Source organism: Calidris pugnax, unplaced genomic scaffold (genome assembly GCF_001431845.1).
Source record: "Calidris pugnax isolate Ruff unplaced genomic scaffold, ASM143184v1 scaffold8, whole genome shotgun sequence".
NCBI classification, from domain to species: domain Eukaryota; kingdom Metazoa; phylum Chordata; class Aves; order Charadriiformes; family Scolopacidae; genus Calidris; species Calidris pugnax.
The window spans coordinates 6,933,649-6,949,544 of record NW_015090830.1 but is presented as its reverse complement, the minus strand read 5'-3'; the positions used below and the strand labels follow the sequence as shown (position 1 = coordinate 6,949,544).

The 15,896-nt window shown below is 38.1% G+C and overlaps 1 protein-coding gene across 4 annotated transcripts in view; it reads left to right on the top strand.

Moving 5' to 3' along the window:
• Positions 1-15,896, top strand: part of CDH18 (cadherin 18, type 2) — a 522,827-nt gene that overhangs the window by 271,173 nt on the left and 235,758 nt on the right. For 3 of the 4 annotated variants that reach the window (XM_014941039.1, XM_014941041.1, XM_014941037.1), the window contains exon 3: positions 14,644-14,742. The gene's annotated coding sequence lies outside the window, so the exon portion shown is untranslated. Of the gene's footprint in view, positions 1-85; positions 220-14,643; positions 14,743-15,896 lie in introns of those variants that run through there. The other variant, XM_014941038.1, reaches the window with a different exon arrangement.

Genomic DNA, 15,896 nt, shown 5'->3' with positions numbered 1-15,896 from the left:
GCGGGGAGCGGGGGCGGGCGGGCGGCGCGGCCAATGGGGCGGGCTGCCGGCGCTGCAGGAGCGGCGGTGCGGGGCTGTGGGGGCTCCGAGGGACGCAGAGCCGGGGCCGGGTGCCTCTCTGAGGACGGCGAGCAGCTGTGCCGCCAGCACCGCCAAAAGTCCCCATTCGCGGCTTATAAATTAAAGTGCCTTGTCACCAGTTAGGGCAAGTCAGCCAAGGTAAGGCTTAAATAAAATGACACTTTGATATGTGGCAGCGAGGGTGTTTCTGGAGAGTGGTGCTGCTAACACAGCCTTCGAAGCAGCGCGAAATATTTCGTGCAATAACGCTAGCGCAGTGGGTCCACAACCGGTAATTGGTCTGTCTTAAAGTTACCGCTGGTACGTAAACCTTACCCTTGTGGGGTTAGGGAATCGCGTTTGCTTATCCGAGGCAGTTACAAAGGGATCTGCAAAATACAGGCGTAGAAAGGTAGTGAGGCTCTGTGTGTGTGTGTTTGTATGTGACCGTGTTCGTAATACCTATGGTTCTGCTGCTTAACTTACGCGAGTAATGTGCAGATGCATTTTAACGGTGATGGCAGGCAGATTCCTTATCTCCACTCACATATGTGAGCCTTTCTATACAAAAAGCACGCCATGGGAAACTGTATGTGAAGAACATTCAGCTTGATATTTGAATAGCAATTTCAGGTTTTGGTGGGGTTTTTTTTCATGTCTGTAATATCATGTGATAACTGAGCATAGAAATCACAGCAAAAAAAAAAAAAAAAAAAAAAAAAAATCTAAAGCACAAATGTCTCATCTTAAAGACTTTGATGGTAAAAAAAAAAAAAAAAAAAAAAAAAAAAAGACCTTTTGCAGGTTTACCGTTGGCTGCTTGTAAATCTTAAGCAGTGACCCAACTTTACTTTGTGTAAAGGGCACTGTCAATAATGCACAGCCAGAAATGAATTCTTTCTTCGTTTCCTCCTAGCCCACCCCTATGGTATCCTTCTTAACGAACAAAAACTACTATGTGCCTTTAGTTCACACTGCATTTTCACCAATTGCACTGCCAGTGGTCTGGAACTGAGGGGTTTTGCAAGCAAGGAGTTCCTCGGGATGACTTCACTAATGTGTATCTTTGCAAACAACGTAGTCCTGAACCTCTCTCTCTCTGTGTATGTCTGTGTGTGCTTGAAAAGAGAGAGTCTGGTTTGTGTACATGAGTGACAAGATACAAGGAGGACAGGGTATGGAAGCCAATGAAATGTGGCAAATGCACACCCCTGCATGTATTTCTCTGAGTGGGTCTCTGTAAAGCAATATGAACACTTCTTATGTTTTTATGTAGTTCATCATTCAGATTAGGGTTTGGGATAAATCTGATTTCATGAGCATCAACGCCCCATTAGTTTTTCATGATCAGAAGAAATACAGTGGAAAACACAGGTAAAATTATGACTTCAGTTGGCACAGGTGATAAAATCACTGTCTCTATTCAAGGTAAAGATTTTATTTTTCATCCCAAGACACTAAGCATAGCTTCTACATTTCCAAAGCTTTACTTCTGTGCAGCAGTCAATCATATGCAGTTGTGTGAAAGCACCGAAGCCTTCCTTCTGCAATAATTGTCCTTCTCCGGGATGTTCATAAATGTTTGTCTCCAGGGGAAATATTAAATTAATTTAAAAGTTTGGCATATATTTGGCATTTTGCCTAACTGTAAAGGTAAGAAGACTGATTTAGAGAAATAACCTAAAGGCTTCCCTACCCTACTCTACTGCCTTGACAGAATATTTCATTTCAGACTTTTCTGAAGAAGACATTGTACATTACAGTTACCTAATGCAAATTAAGTTGTGGATCTTTTTTTTTTTTTTTTAATGTGAACCTATGGAAACAATGTAATCATTTTCTTTTGTAGTTAGTTTAAATCACTAATAATGCTACATAAGGGCTCCAATAGATTACTTCCTTTCATCTCAACCTAGGAAAACAAACAAGCAATCAGAAAAAAAAACCACAAACAAACCGAAATAAACCAAACTAACCCACTCCTTCTACCTCCTACCTCTAAAAAGCGACAGGAGAAATAGTGTGTCAGACAGCACTTTCCTTTAAATAGGACCAGATCCAGTGCATGAGCGTGGCTTAGGGGGCACTGTGTTGCTGACTGAACCAGTTACAGATGAGATTCAAAACTAAATTCCTTCCACTTGTAGGTGCTGAGAATCGTATAAAGCTTCACCAGGGTAGGATTGCTGACCCTGCTATTAGGACAAAATGCCTGTTGAAGTGTTTTATACTTTGACCTGTTTAATTCCTCAGTTAGTTAGTTTAATTTGAGAGCAACATTCTTTCCTACCTATATTAAAATTGTTGTATAGTGTTTTTGTCCTGCAATGCAGAGACTCTAACTCAACCACTTGGTTGGTGCTTTTTGTGCTAGCTCATGGTAATAGTTCTGGTGAACATATGCAATGTTATAAAACAACTGGGGATAAATGTCTTCAACATCCAAAATAATTGTGTGCGAGTGCATGTGTGCGTGCCAGAGAGGTACAGTTGTTACTGTACCAGGAGTAACATTCCTGTGGTGTGCAACATTTCTGTAATACCCTTCAGGAAACATTCTGTATTTAAAAGTGATTATAAAAAAAAAAAATTAAATTAAAAAATCATTTTGTCTCTGGACGGGGATTAACTTTAATCACTGGCATTAATAAGGACTGGATATTTATCAACAACTAGAAATAAACACATTTAAAATGTGAGTAACTGAATTGTTAGTTCTCAACATGGTTGTATGGGAGACTTCAACCTACACCTCAGGCTGATAAATTAAATTTGAAGGGTATGAAAATCTTGTTCCATGTCTGGAAGCTCCTGCTCTGGTTAAGGACTACAATTCTGCTAATACAACTAGTGCTGAAAATTATCAGTGTTATCAGATTGAATCAAACAACTTAAATGCCAGTGAGTTATCTGTTCCATGCAGATGAACATGAGCTCCAGCTTGGACAGTTAACAGCTAGTTAGCTCTGGCAGAACTGTCTTGCAAAGGGGCCTGAGCTGAAGCAGCCACCATAATATGCTGGGGCATGGTTTGCTTATAGACAATGCAAAATAAAGGTGGCAACTAATATGATAGGAAGGAGAGGAAATACATAGCAAAAAAAAAATTAAAAAATAAATATAAAGGGATTCTATTCGTAGAAGAGATTCCATTCATCTTCTCCTGGAGGAAGGAGATGCATCTTTGAAGGTCATAAATGGAAATAATATGAAAACCCCAAAATTGCCTACAAAGTTGTATATAATCCAGCATGAAAATTTCACTAGCATTATTTATAGTAGCAAACTTCTTTTCCTTGGTTGACTGTTGTATTTTAAAGAGTGTATAGTCCAGTGATAAATCAGGGTGAATTGCTTTAATTTCACCACTTACTTGATGGGCAATCTTAGACAAGTCCCTGAAGCACACTTGAACTTCATATATGACATGAACATTGCACAATAATTACAGAACAAATAAAGGAGGAGGAAGACTGGCAGAAGGAGACTTTTCCCCTTCAAAAACAGGATTTGTCAGATAAACTACAGACACTGAGATGCTTTAAATAATGTACCATTACTTTTTTTGGACTGCTCTTAATATGCAGATAGAGAGTCAATAGGAATTTAAATAAAACCAGGTGGAGATTTGAAAGGAGTGAGGTAATGTTACACATGCGAGAGTTACTACACTCCCTTCAAATCCTCAAAGTGTCATGTACTAGCCTCGTTTCCTATCTGTGGGTTGGTTTTTGTGGGGACAAGTAGTTGTTGGTTCAGGTTTGGTTTGTTTGTTTTTTAAATAATGTCTTTTTGCATTGAGCTCAACCAGAACAGCATAGTCATGTAGCTCTAAGTAACTGATGGGCGCTTGGTGGTGTTTGCACATCTGCAGTTCTTTTATACTGAAAATACATTTACCAGATGCCTGAGGCCTGTGAGAATCGTGATTTTGTGTGATGGCAATTGCCATTTAAATTTTTGTGGAATTACTTCAAATCTGAGCAGATTTAAGGCTGGGTTTCTTATAGAAAAGGCAGAGCATTATTTTACAATTACAAACTTGACTCCCAACTCTTTATGAAACTATTTGCTTCTTTTAAGTAAATATTCTTGCAAAGGGGAATATATTTAGGTCACAGACATATTTTTCCAGCCTCGTTCCACTTAACCTTGGTTTCAATATAATTTATCCAGTGCTTACATGGCTGGATTTTAAAGGGTGTTTGTGAAGTATTGTATAAAATATCCAAGCTAACTCAGGTACTGACTACATTTCTGCCAGAGGACTGTGGCGACCTGTGAAAATTTTTTGTTCTGTGTAGTTCTGCACAGTCTGTAACGTTGAACCTTGAAAGTACTTTACTAGAAGGATCAGTCACATTGCCTTGACTTAGCAGATGGGAGAAGTGAGGCAGTAGAATGGGCATGCTCTTCCTTAGGACAGCCTGCTGGAGGTGGAACTGGGGACTGCCACATCCTTGTCTGGTTACCCTGTCAGCCCGGGTCAATGGACGAGGCATTGCAAATCAGTTAGCTTCAGGTTCTTCATGTGGTGTGGTGGGATCTTGCACTTGAATTGTTTTGAACTGTTCTGTGGAGAAACCTACCTCTTCCTGCTGGTGACGTAGATAGCTTGAACTAAGTGTAGTGCCTAAGTGTAAGTGGTCTAAATACTGCTCATCATGTCTTCCTGTGCAATATTCCTGTTGAAAATGACTGACTTTGCATTTGATTGACTCCCCGTAAAGATCAAACAATCCAGCCCCCCCCTGCTATGGGCAGTGACATGTTTCACCAGATCAAGTTGCTCAAAGCTGTGTCCAGTCTGACCCTGTACACTTCCAATGATGGGGCATCCACAAGTTTTCTTATTGTAATAGCTACAATAAGCTATTATTTGACCCAAGTCTGCTTATTTTCACACACTGGAATGTGCATTTCCATAATTAAATTAAATTATTTATTTTTAATAATATTCTATGACTAGACCACTTAACCGAATGAGTAATACATTGTTGTACAAAAGTTTTACTTTTATATTTGAATTCTGTTTAATTCACATCTTACTCTCGCTGAGCAGTGGGAGAGCTGTGAATGAAAATCTTTGTTGTCCAAGAGACTATGAAGTGCCTTTCATTATCAATAATTATGCCTTGCCTAGAGGAAATATTTTTGTTCTGTCTTTTCCTTGTAAACACTGTTTCTGTACAGGGTACTTGTTAGAATGAGGCTTAAGCTGACACTTGGAATTGGGGCCGGGGGTGAAATTTCTTAAGCTTGGATTTCTGGCTAGGATTCAGTTGAACTTCCTGTCGTGTTCTGCTATTGATGGTACTCAAAATTGATAGAATAAATAGTTAAAAAATATAGCAACACAGAGACCATCTCTGTAGCAGTAGGGCAAGCATTTGAGATGAGATAATCAGAACCAGGTTTGAGACCCTGTTTCAGTGAATCCTGTACAATTTGTAAAGCACAAGTGCTCCTTCAGTAGAGAATCTTCCTATAATTAGTAAAAATTTTAATAGTTTAGCAATAGTGGTAGGACAGGAAAATGTGTTGCTATTATTTTTGAGGCTGTTGGAGTGCATATGCATGTGTTTGTGCATATTTGAAGGAAAAAGTAGTTGCTAAAAGGGAGATAGTTCCTTTAGTTTGTTCAATAGTGTGAAAGATTTGATTTGACTGTAAGAAGGTATTTTTAACACTGATATATTGTATTAGCACCTGGGAACTGCTGACTCTTCTAAGTGTAAAATCTTGGCTTTCAGAAGAGGTGAAATAAAACTAGGGCATATGAGCAGCACTGTAGCATGGCAGCTATTAACTGCCCATGGGAACTGCTAATATTTAAAAATAAAAAGGAAACTAATTTATGTCTGGATTACAGTCCTCAATCACTATTTCTTTTATGTTTTACATTTTGTTCTTTCTAATAAATAATAAGCCTTCTTACTGGAGTCATAAAAAAAAGCTACACTTCATATATTACATGCAATTTCCACACACTTTGCTGATGAAGAAAATTTGCTATATATTTGCTCTTCATTAAAGCACGGATTCTTGCATTCATATTAGGGAATTTGAGCTCAGAGTTATTATCTTGCCTATTCAGCTTAGAAAGATCTTAAATATTTTTATATTTGCATGGCAGAAGGTGTAAAATAATCAGTTCGTGTAGCATTGTATGTTAAGTTGGGGTTTTTCTTCTGTGTTTTGTCAATTGTGAACCATCTAAGACTTCTTTTAGAAAACTGATGAAGAAATGTAATGTTCGTTCTTATACTCATTCTTTTTCAATGAATGCACAGCTAACGCTTTGAAATCCAACATAGCTTTTTTATTAGAAACCCTAAGTGGCTTTGGAAAGCGGTAAGACAATCTGGAAGCAAACATATGTTTTCAAGTGGTGCTCAACGTTTCTAGCTGGTTGAGCTTCTTTCAGCGTCAGGTAAAGACTGCAAAGTATTCACAATACAATTGATTCATACAAGGTCTAGTGTTTCCTAAATAAACTGGATTTATTTGTTATTCTGTATATTCTCAGGACAGCTATCCTAGGCATAAGGTTCACGGTGCATTAACACGCAGTGGGTCCCCCAGGGTTGCCCCAGGGAGCAGCACTGTGGGAAGTCAGGTACTGTTCCTAGAGCAGATGATGCTACCTGCTTTCAGAGGTGCCTTCAAGGAGAAGCAACGTCTTCCCAGGTCTTCACCAGGCACGTTATGAGCATGCAGGCTCCACGTGGGTTACAGATAGGAAGCTGGTCCCCAGTGCCAGCAGAGTACTGTGAGTCAGTCCCCAGCTTGGGACATAAACATGTTGTCCTGGCAGTACATGTGGCTTGTGAATTGTAAATTTGTTGCTCTAGGTTTAGAGAATTTAGAGAAAGTTAGGAGGATTTTCTGTTTCTCAGATCCAGCTCAAATGACTGCATCATGATAATACCAACCATGTTTTATACTCTAAGTGAAAAATATAATGTCAGAGACCTCTTGACCTCTTAAGGAGGAGTCAGTAGATGGATGTGTGTTACTGGAGAAGTGAACCCATGAGAGCATAGAGGAGTTTATAGAGGATTTATGCAAGATGACTCAGCCAAAAAGTCGCTGCTTTTTTGTAGAGCTTAGGGGTTTTTTTCGTTTTGGTTTGGTTTATTATAATTTTTTTTCAGGTTAATTTTCTGCCAGACTAAAGAGCTATGTCACTTTATATGAAGGTTTGGCAAGTTCCAGATCTAATACAGTGAAAAGGGAAGGAGCAACAAGATGGATGTCGGGAAAGAAAAATAGGGCACCTTTATTTCAGTAATCTTTCTTTAATCATGAGGCAGATGAATGGAAAAGATGACCAGAGAGATGTTCCTTTGTGCTCACCTTTCAAAAGTAGCCTCCTAGACAGAAACCTAGTCAGGAGGTTTGTAAATGACTCTCAAGCAAAACCAGCAGGAAGAGTTTTCTTGACTACATAGACTTGCATTGTGACTTGAAGGCTTATGAGCTTGAGCTGCTTCAGGTCAGGTGAGGACTGATTTCCTGAAGTTATTAATGCCCACTGTGCTATGGAAGTCAGTTTGGTTTGTGTTGTTACATTAGGGTAGTGTGTTTGGTCAAATATACTATGTCGTGGCAACATGCCTATGTTTCCTGGCTCCGAACGAAGGGAGGAGGAACTCCCATCTATGCTTTTTTTTTTTTTTTTTTTTTAAGAAAAAAAAGGTATAACATTCTTGGAATGCAATGAGTTTACTCCACAGGACCATTATGTGATAATTATTGCTCATTACATTATAATGAGCACTTGTTCTATTCATTGTGGAGCTTATTATATTTTAATGAGTGTTGTGACTCCCCTGCAGAGCAAAACTCAAGAATGTTCCTGTGCACGTGGCTCATTTAAATGGATGTTACACGTTTTGGGACTTGTGTGCAGGTACTTATTTGCAACATATAGCTGTAATTTTGCTTTTAAAACCAGAGTATTACTTTTCTTAACTTTTCAGAAATCCAAAACCATGAATGTTTCTATACTTAGCATTCATATTTCATACCAGGTGAAAGATGAGTGGTTTTATTAAAAGACTCTTGTATTAAAGCACAGATTGCAAATATTTTGTTCAGGAGTTCAATATATTCATTAAAATTAAAGCTCGTGAATTAATGTGATTTGGTATACAACCCCCTCCACATCTACAGCCCTTAGATTCAGGTGGTGTTGTTTTGGTTTTTTTTAAAATATTAATAAACATTGAAGTAAGTTTATGGCACCTGTAAACTAAATAGAGGAACTTTAAAATAGAATTGTCTTTTGTCTTCTGAGGGTCATTGACATTTTGGCATCACTGCATTCAGGAAAACGAGAACTAGAAACTGAATGCTATACAAATTGATTTGTAGACAAGCTCTTAAGCCTGTCAGTCTGTATAGTCAATCTTTGTAGATTGCTGGTGATCTTGCTGTGACACCAAAGCTTTTGGTAATGACATTCCTGTAATGTCCACATACAGTGTTAGCCCTAAAGGGAAATTCTTTGCTCTTCTCTATCATGTCCTGATGTTGCCACACAAGCAGCTACAAAATGAGGTAGACTGTTTGAAAAATACTATTTTATCAATGTTCAAAAGTAAAAATATGAACTTATTTTCCAATGTGGCAAAGTTGTTTATCCTTTGTGAAACCTGAAGGCCACTTTCATTTTCTTATTTGAAAAACTGCAGTATAAGTAAATTCAAACTGATAGATACCTCTTTAATCAAACTGTACTTTCACCTTTTGTAAGACTTCCTCTACAGTGTCACTTTTATTTGAACATCTTTTACCATCCATGGAGACTTGCAAGCAGGAATTCACTGAATTTATGAGTACATAGCAGTGATTTATTGGCTAATACAAACTGTAGATGGGTAAGGCTAACCTCCTCCTAGGCAGAACATTATAATGCCTGATAACTCGGATGTGGGTTCCTGCTGAGTTCCTGTGCACCAGACAGTTACTACTCAGGTGGGGAAGTGTGGACCTCCATTGCTGCCTAGGATGGAATCATTGTTCTTGCTGAGTTTTTGTCTTCCCAGCTCCCCACCCTTTTTCCTTACGTCTTTATACTTTTCCATGACTTTTTATACTTTTTCATGATGTTGTTATTACTTCCCACTCTATATATTCACTTCTGTCTTTATTTTAGCTGTAACTACATTAGATGTCCAAGTTCTTTGCAACATTTTGGTCAAGTCATCAATATACCTGACAGAGAACATTATATTTGGAACAAAGATGGACTTTGATTAGTTGCTGAAACAAAGAACTTTAAATGGATAATTTAAGTCTAATTTGGTCCCATTCCTGCTCTAACTGTGAACATATTTTGTCTGCAGAAATTTTTAGCTTATGGACTGCACAGAGTGACTGGCCTTTTAAGCTCCTGTCTCTCATATATCTCATGCCAATGAAAGGAACTGTTGTGTACTTGGCGTGCAATTCTGCTAAGCAATTTTAGCAATTGATTAAAAAAAAGAAGAAAGAAGAAAGGAAAGGATAAAAGTGATAAAATAAAGAATTCAATAAAGAAGTAAAAGTATGTCATTTAAGAAAGAGATTGAAACCTTTTTTTGGATATGATACAAGAAAAGAAGAGCATGACTAAATCTGTTTTTTGCTCCTCTTGAAGTATTGTCCAGATTATTGTAGTAAAGGTGTCAGAGTCAGCTTCTTTATGCCTCCTTATCTTCTTTTTACAAGAAGATGTAGTTAGTTTTACAGTTTGGCACATAATGAAGTTGATTCTTATTTTTCTCAAGAAACTATTTATGCAGTAGGTATCTTACTCCTAAAGAGGATTACAGGCTTAGACCAAATAATCAGTTTTTATAAATTATTTTTAGGATATCATGAGCAATACACTACATATTGAAAATTATACCTATCTTCTGCTTAATTTTGACTCACCAGGGCAAAGTATATTTGTATATTCTGTTGGATCCCAACCTTGAGATGTGTTGAGATCCTCAGCCAACAGCCTCAGTTTTTTATTGGCACTCCTGCTCAACAGCACAGAAGGAACTTTTGCAATGGAGATGGCTTCTGTTGTTATTAACCTTTCCATCATTCTGGCCAAGGGGCTTCTCCACAGCTACCATCATTATTGTAACCTGAACAAAATTCACAGAAAACTTGATTCAGGAAGCATGGGTCTTTGCAGCTGTGTTGACACCAAGATTTCCTCAAGAACCCTTCTTCAGACATATAAATCTCACTTTTGGATGTTGGATACCACTCTTGTCCCATCAGCAACAGCTATAACAGTAGTGCTGGAATCACCTTTAAAGATTTAGGAAATTGTTTCTCTGTCCAACTGCTTGCCTCTGCCTTTTTTATGATAAGGAGGTTTCTTCTTGTTAGGAGGACTAAATGGATTCTGCATTTCAAGCCTTTGCATAAATTGAGGGAAAGAACCTTGCTAACCAGACTAATTTTTCAACACTTGAAAGATGCTAAGTGGAAAACATTAATCTTTTTTATAGCATGGTCCAAATGAAAGTTTTCAGGTTTTTGTTTTGTTTTCCTTTTCAGCTTACCTTAAAATTACTGCTATCTTTATATCTGTTACATTTTCTCATACAGATATTTCCTTTGTCTCTGTTTCTTAATGCATAAACACATCCTTTCATTTTTATTAGCTTACTCTGCAAGGTGTAAATAACTATAACAAATACACCATTCCGGTGTGAGACATCTCAAAAATATTGTTATTGAGTAGGTTCCCAAAGGCCCTGTGAAACTGGCATCTTAACATTTATTCAGTCTGATCCTCTACAGTTTGCACTTTTTCAGTTTGAAAGACCACATAATTCTCTACTGCCTAAAGGCATGAGAGATTCGTTTTTCTCACAAGCAAAATGAATAGATATTTTCAGCAACCTCCATTTTGTTTAAAGTTTGCCTTTGAAAGCTCAGCATGATGAATTTGAGATTTCCTTTCAGGCACATACCTATTTCTTTCCATTACTTATATTTTAAGGTTACACTTCTCACTCCTCATTGCTCAAGTGCAGTAGAGGATTATTGAACTCTTCTTTGTCAGGTAGCTCCGTCAGACTGCAGTACTACTTTTCCTTTTGAAGACCTTTTTATACCTAAAGTAGCTTGTGGTATCTTTGATGTTGCCTAATTGGAATCTCAGAAGTGAAAAAATAAATAACTGAATGAAGAGGTGAGCTGCATGCCTAAGGTTGTACATAATCTTATTTTGCTTTCAATCACTCTTCTATTCTTATGCCTTATGGCCAGGTAACTTTCTAATACTATTGCTTTATTTATCCCTATCAGCCATTCCTGGATTTGAGTCTCTCAATTATCTGTCTCCCACACCTTGAACAGAAGTTCCTGGATTTGCATTTGTCTTTATGCTCCCTCTGAATCCTGCTCAAAACTTTTAACTGGCCTCCTTTTTTAATGGCTTGACTTTCTCAAACAGTTATTTTTCATCCTGTCTCATCTCCTTGTCTCACCTATTTTAGGCTTAAGTTTCTTAGGACAGGACTATCTGTCTTAAAGCTCCATATAAATACTGTTCACACAGACAGGCCAGCAGAAGTCCTGCACCTGGTTTGATGTTACCCAGCACAACACTACAGCCCAGCTGCCAATGGTCCCATGGAAAAGCATGTGGGGCTCTGGTGGGCAGTGAGTTACAGACAAGGCAGCCATGTGCCCCTGCAGTAAGGAGGGCTTCCCGATGGCCAGGCATGGCCAGAAGGTCATAACAGGGGATTCTCCTCTTCCAGTGCAGTGGGGCAGCTGTGCCCAGTTTGCAGCACTCCAAAACAAGAAGGGGGTTAAGAAAATTTACAATGTTGAGTGGGAGGCCACTGGGGAGCTGGAAGGTCTGTTATGCCAGGAGACAAGAGAGAAGGCACCGCAGGGACCTGGTTGCAGGCGCAGTTGAGGTGCCGGAGCTGGGCTCTCCTAGGAGGTGCACAGCAACAGGGCAGGGGACAGTGATGACAATTGGCAATGAAGGAAACTCCCATTAGATGTAAGGATGCAGCTTTTCACAGGGATTGAAGTTAAGCACTGGGACAGGTTACTTAGAGAGGGACCTCCTTCCATGGAGGTTTTTTAAAATCATCTGAATGAAGTCCTAAAGCAACCCAACCTACTTTGGAAGTTAGCCCTGCCTTGAGGAGGATTCTGCACTAGATGATCTCCAAAAGTCCCTTTCAACCTACATTTTTGCTTTTATTCTCTGGTCTGCAGGCTAATATGCAGCATATGTTGACTTTATCATTTGTTATTTTTTAAAAATAACAATGTGCTGAGTTCTATGGAATTATATGGTGATTTCACAGGGATCAAATACAATGCTCAGTCTTCAGCAATATACTTTAATAGTCTTGACATGAGAACGTATTGCATCTATTAAGTGTATGAATGGTAAAGCCATTTTTGCAGGAATATTTCTGTAATAGGGACGGTAAGTTACAATATGAAGTTCTGTTCATTTTTTTTTTTTTTTAAAGCATGGATTAATTATTTCTATTTCAGAAAAGCATTCTGAAATAGAAATACTGAGGTATGAGGGATATTATACCAAGAACCGTCTTGAAAGAAATGTTAGTAAATTGGTCAATGAGATTGCAATATGACTGGTGTGTGAAATGGTGAAAGTAGTTTTAGGCCATTCAATCATTTGTCACATCACAGAACAAAAATTACCTGGTGTGACAACATAAAACAGATTGTGTTCATTTCTAGTGATCTTGGATGTGAATGTCCACTCCAAACTTCAATAATTGCAGAAACCAGATTAGAGAATCAGATAGACTCACTTTTGGAGGATACTTTTTTACCTGCACTGATTATGAAGCCAAGTCCCCTTCTTCTAGAAATATATATTTTTGTAGAGGGCGAAGAGTATTTGTGGAGAGGTAAGAGCATTAGTGAACAGAAAAATTCTTGGAGCCACAAGAAGGATAAGTAAGGCTTGCTTGTCATAATGGCAAGAACAGAATTGATTTATAGCATTTGACATCTTTAAGATCAAAGGAGAAGATGAACCTGTGAAGGTGAAAAAAATTTAATGATATCTTGGGTTAAGATACAGAACATAGAGTCTCATTACCAGGAGGACCAAAGATTTGTTCAGTACTGGAGTAGTATTTGAAGGACAGAAGTTGAAGCCCCCAGAAGCAAAATGACTCAGGTGGACAACAGAGCATTCTAGAAAATAATGTTAATAAAAAAAAACTTCTTTGTGTGTTTAAAACACTACCTTAATTTCTAAGATAACCCTCTTATTTAGCAGGGCATAATTTAAAGTCCTTATTCTGATTTTTCTGAGTTTAGAGCTACTTTTTCTTTCCCTTGAGTGGCATGCCACAACAATTAAGAACATGAATTTACAGTGTGGTCTGGCAGAAAATAGTAATCTGTAGTGCTTTTCTCAGTAGGTTGGGGCGTAACTGGCATTAAACAAAAGGAAGCACCAACTACCCTGAATGACTGAGTCTACTGCTTCACTTCTGTGTATGCTTAATATTTTCCTAATTTCCAGTGCAGCTGCGTTTGATAATGCTAAGTAAATGCTACATCTGTAGTGCTTTGTGCAACCTTTGGAGAAACCCTCAACCAACCTTATTATTGTTTCCCCCAAGAATACGCTAAATAGTGTGGAGAAAATAGGTCTCTTGCAGATGGACACAGAAAATAGTGTGGACATTGCATTAACCAAGATACTTTCTTTATCATTATTTATGAACTTTTCAAGAAGAATAATACCATGTTATATGTTTGTCTGCTTTAAGTTCTGTGGGAGTGTGCTTTTAAAACAAAAGTATTTCGAAATTTTTTTCTAAGTTGATTTTACCCTTCAGCTTAAATGAATGTTTTAAATTTTCTTCATCTGCAATGTTGGACCTGTTATTAGGCAAGGAATCATCCTAGTGAGAATACTTTCTGTTACGATTTGCATGGACTACTGTATTCCATCTTCTCTCTAACACTATTGAATAATGTCAGTATCAGCTGGCACCTGATGGAATTGTAATTGAGTTCAACTGCCAGCTCTGGCCAGCTACTTCAAAATAATCAAATGTTTCTATTTCTTAAAAGTGGCAAGAATATTGTTTCATTTTTGCTGTTGCAGTGTCTCCTAGAAACCCCTATTTTTTTCAACTTTTTTGAATGAGAAAGGGTAATTTAGTCTGTTTTTTTCCAGCATAGAAAACAAATTAGAGTGTGTTCTGTCCAGACAGAAATTATCTAAGTCGCTTCTTCACTCTTACCTTTTGTTTCTTTTCCATGGAACCAGTGTGTCATCTGTTTTAATTTATTACAGATTACTGACTGTGGAGAAAGAAAACAAGGCATATCTCTGGTGTTTATTAGTGACTACCAGTCTTTTTTATAATTCGAAGGGTTAAAGATGCAGAGATAGCATCACAGTACTATTGCTTTGCAAGTGCCTTTGATATTCCCTTCTGAAATTTATGATCTTCTGTACAGAACCAGGCCTACAAACACCTCTTAATACAGTTACTGAAAAGGGACTAAATTAAATGAATATTTCCCATGCCATTTCAGTAAGATCCTCTTTTTCATTTCTAGGTGTTGTGGAATGATCAGAGAATGAATTTTATTTGAATTGAGCAGAAAGAAGCAGCACAGTCTTCTGGCTAGAGCACTGACCTGGAGCCCAAGAAAAAGGTGAATACACTATTTCCTTACTCATTGCAGGAAAGAATTTTTTTATCTTGTATAGCAGGCAACACTTATTTGAATTTAATAATCAGTCTTGGTTAAATACATATTCAAAGTACTAATCCACTGCCTGATTTTTACCACTGGGTTTGTGGGGCTTGCCAACAAATAGGCTCTTAGAGACAGGCTTTATGTGTACCTGACTCATAAACGCTGGAGCCAGTTCCTGTGACCATAAGATGACCAAGAAAAATGAAGAATTGGGAATCCCCAAAATAAAAGCATCTAGACTGTCTCCTTAAGGGGCCCTAAATTTTAAGTGCTGCCAGGGTTAGTAAGCGCTTCACGTCAGCTACTTCCTTTTATGAATGTGGCCAGTCCTGGAATAAATCTTATCTTGTGAGCACATAGTAATATTAAATACCCTCACCTGCCCTGTGAGAATCTTCCTGGCTTCATATTTTTATTGTTTTTGCCTGTTCCATAAATGTAAGATAGCATAGAAAACTGAGGAATTTTGTTCTTTTTTTTGTTAAGTTCCCTAAGACAGAGCTTTTTCTTAAAGCCATGACCAATCTCTAATAGACTTTACTGATGTGTCTGTGGTATTCAGCCACTTCTTCCTCTCATCTCTTCTCCAAAACTTTAAGGCTGTGGTCTGAAATGATATCTTGGTTGACGCTGAGCTTGGTGGAGAGATTATGGCTCCAAGCCTACCTCAGCTGCTCTTCATCACATCCTCCCAGAAGTTATTATATCCTCCTGTCTGACAGTAGAATTGCATCTGTAGCCTCTCCTTAACTTGTCTCTGTCAAATAACTTGCATTTTAAAACAAAGTTTAATCTGATACTAAACGTTTTGGCTGGCACCAGGACTGGCTATGCATGCAGTAAAGCTGGCGGATCGGAGGAGGCAGCAACATACGGAGAAGAAAGATGTTAATGAGCAACTGGGGCAGGTCGTGGATGATAACTTTTTCACTTAACTCACTGTCAGCTAAAAAGATATCTAGTAACAACTGTGTAGTTTTAGAAGTGTGAAAAGATGGGTGGAAAACTAGCAAAATATGTCATAGATTTGATGATAAAAATAATTTTTTCGAGACGTTCTTTTTTGCTCCTTGTCCTACTGTGATTGGCCCCAAATGCAAGTTTTCCTC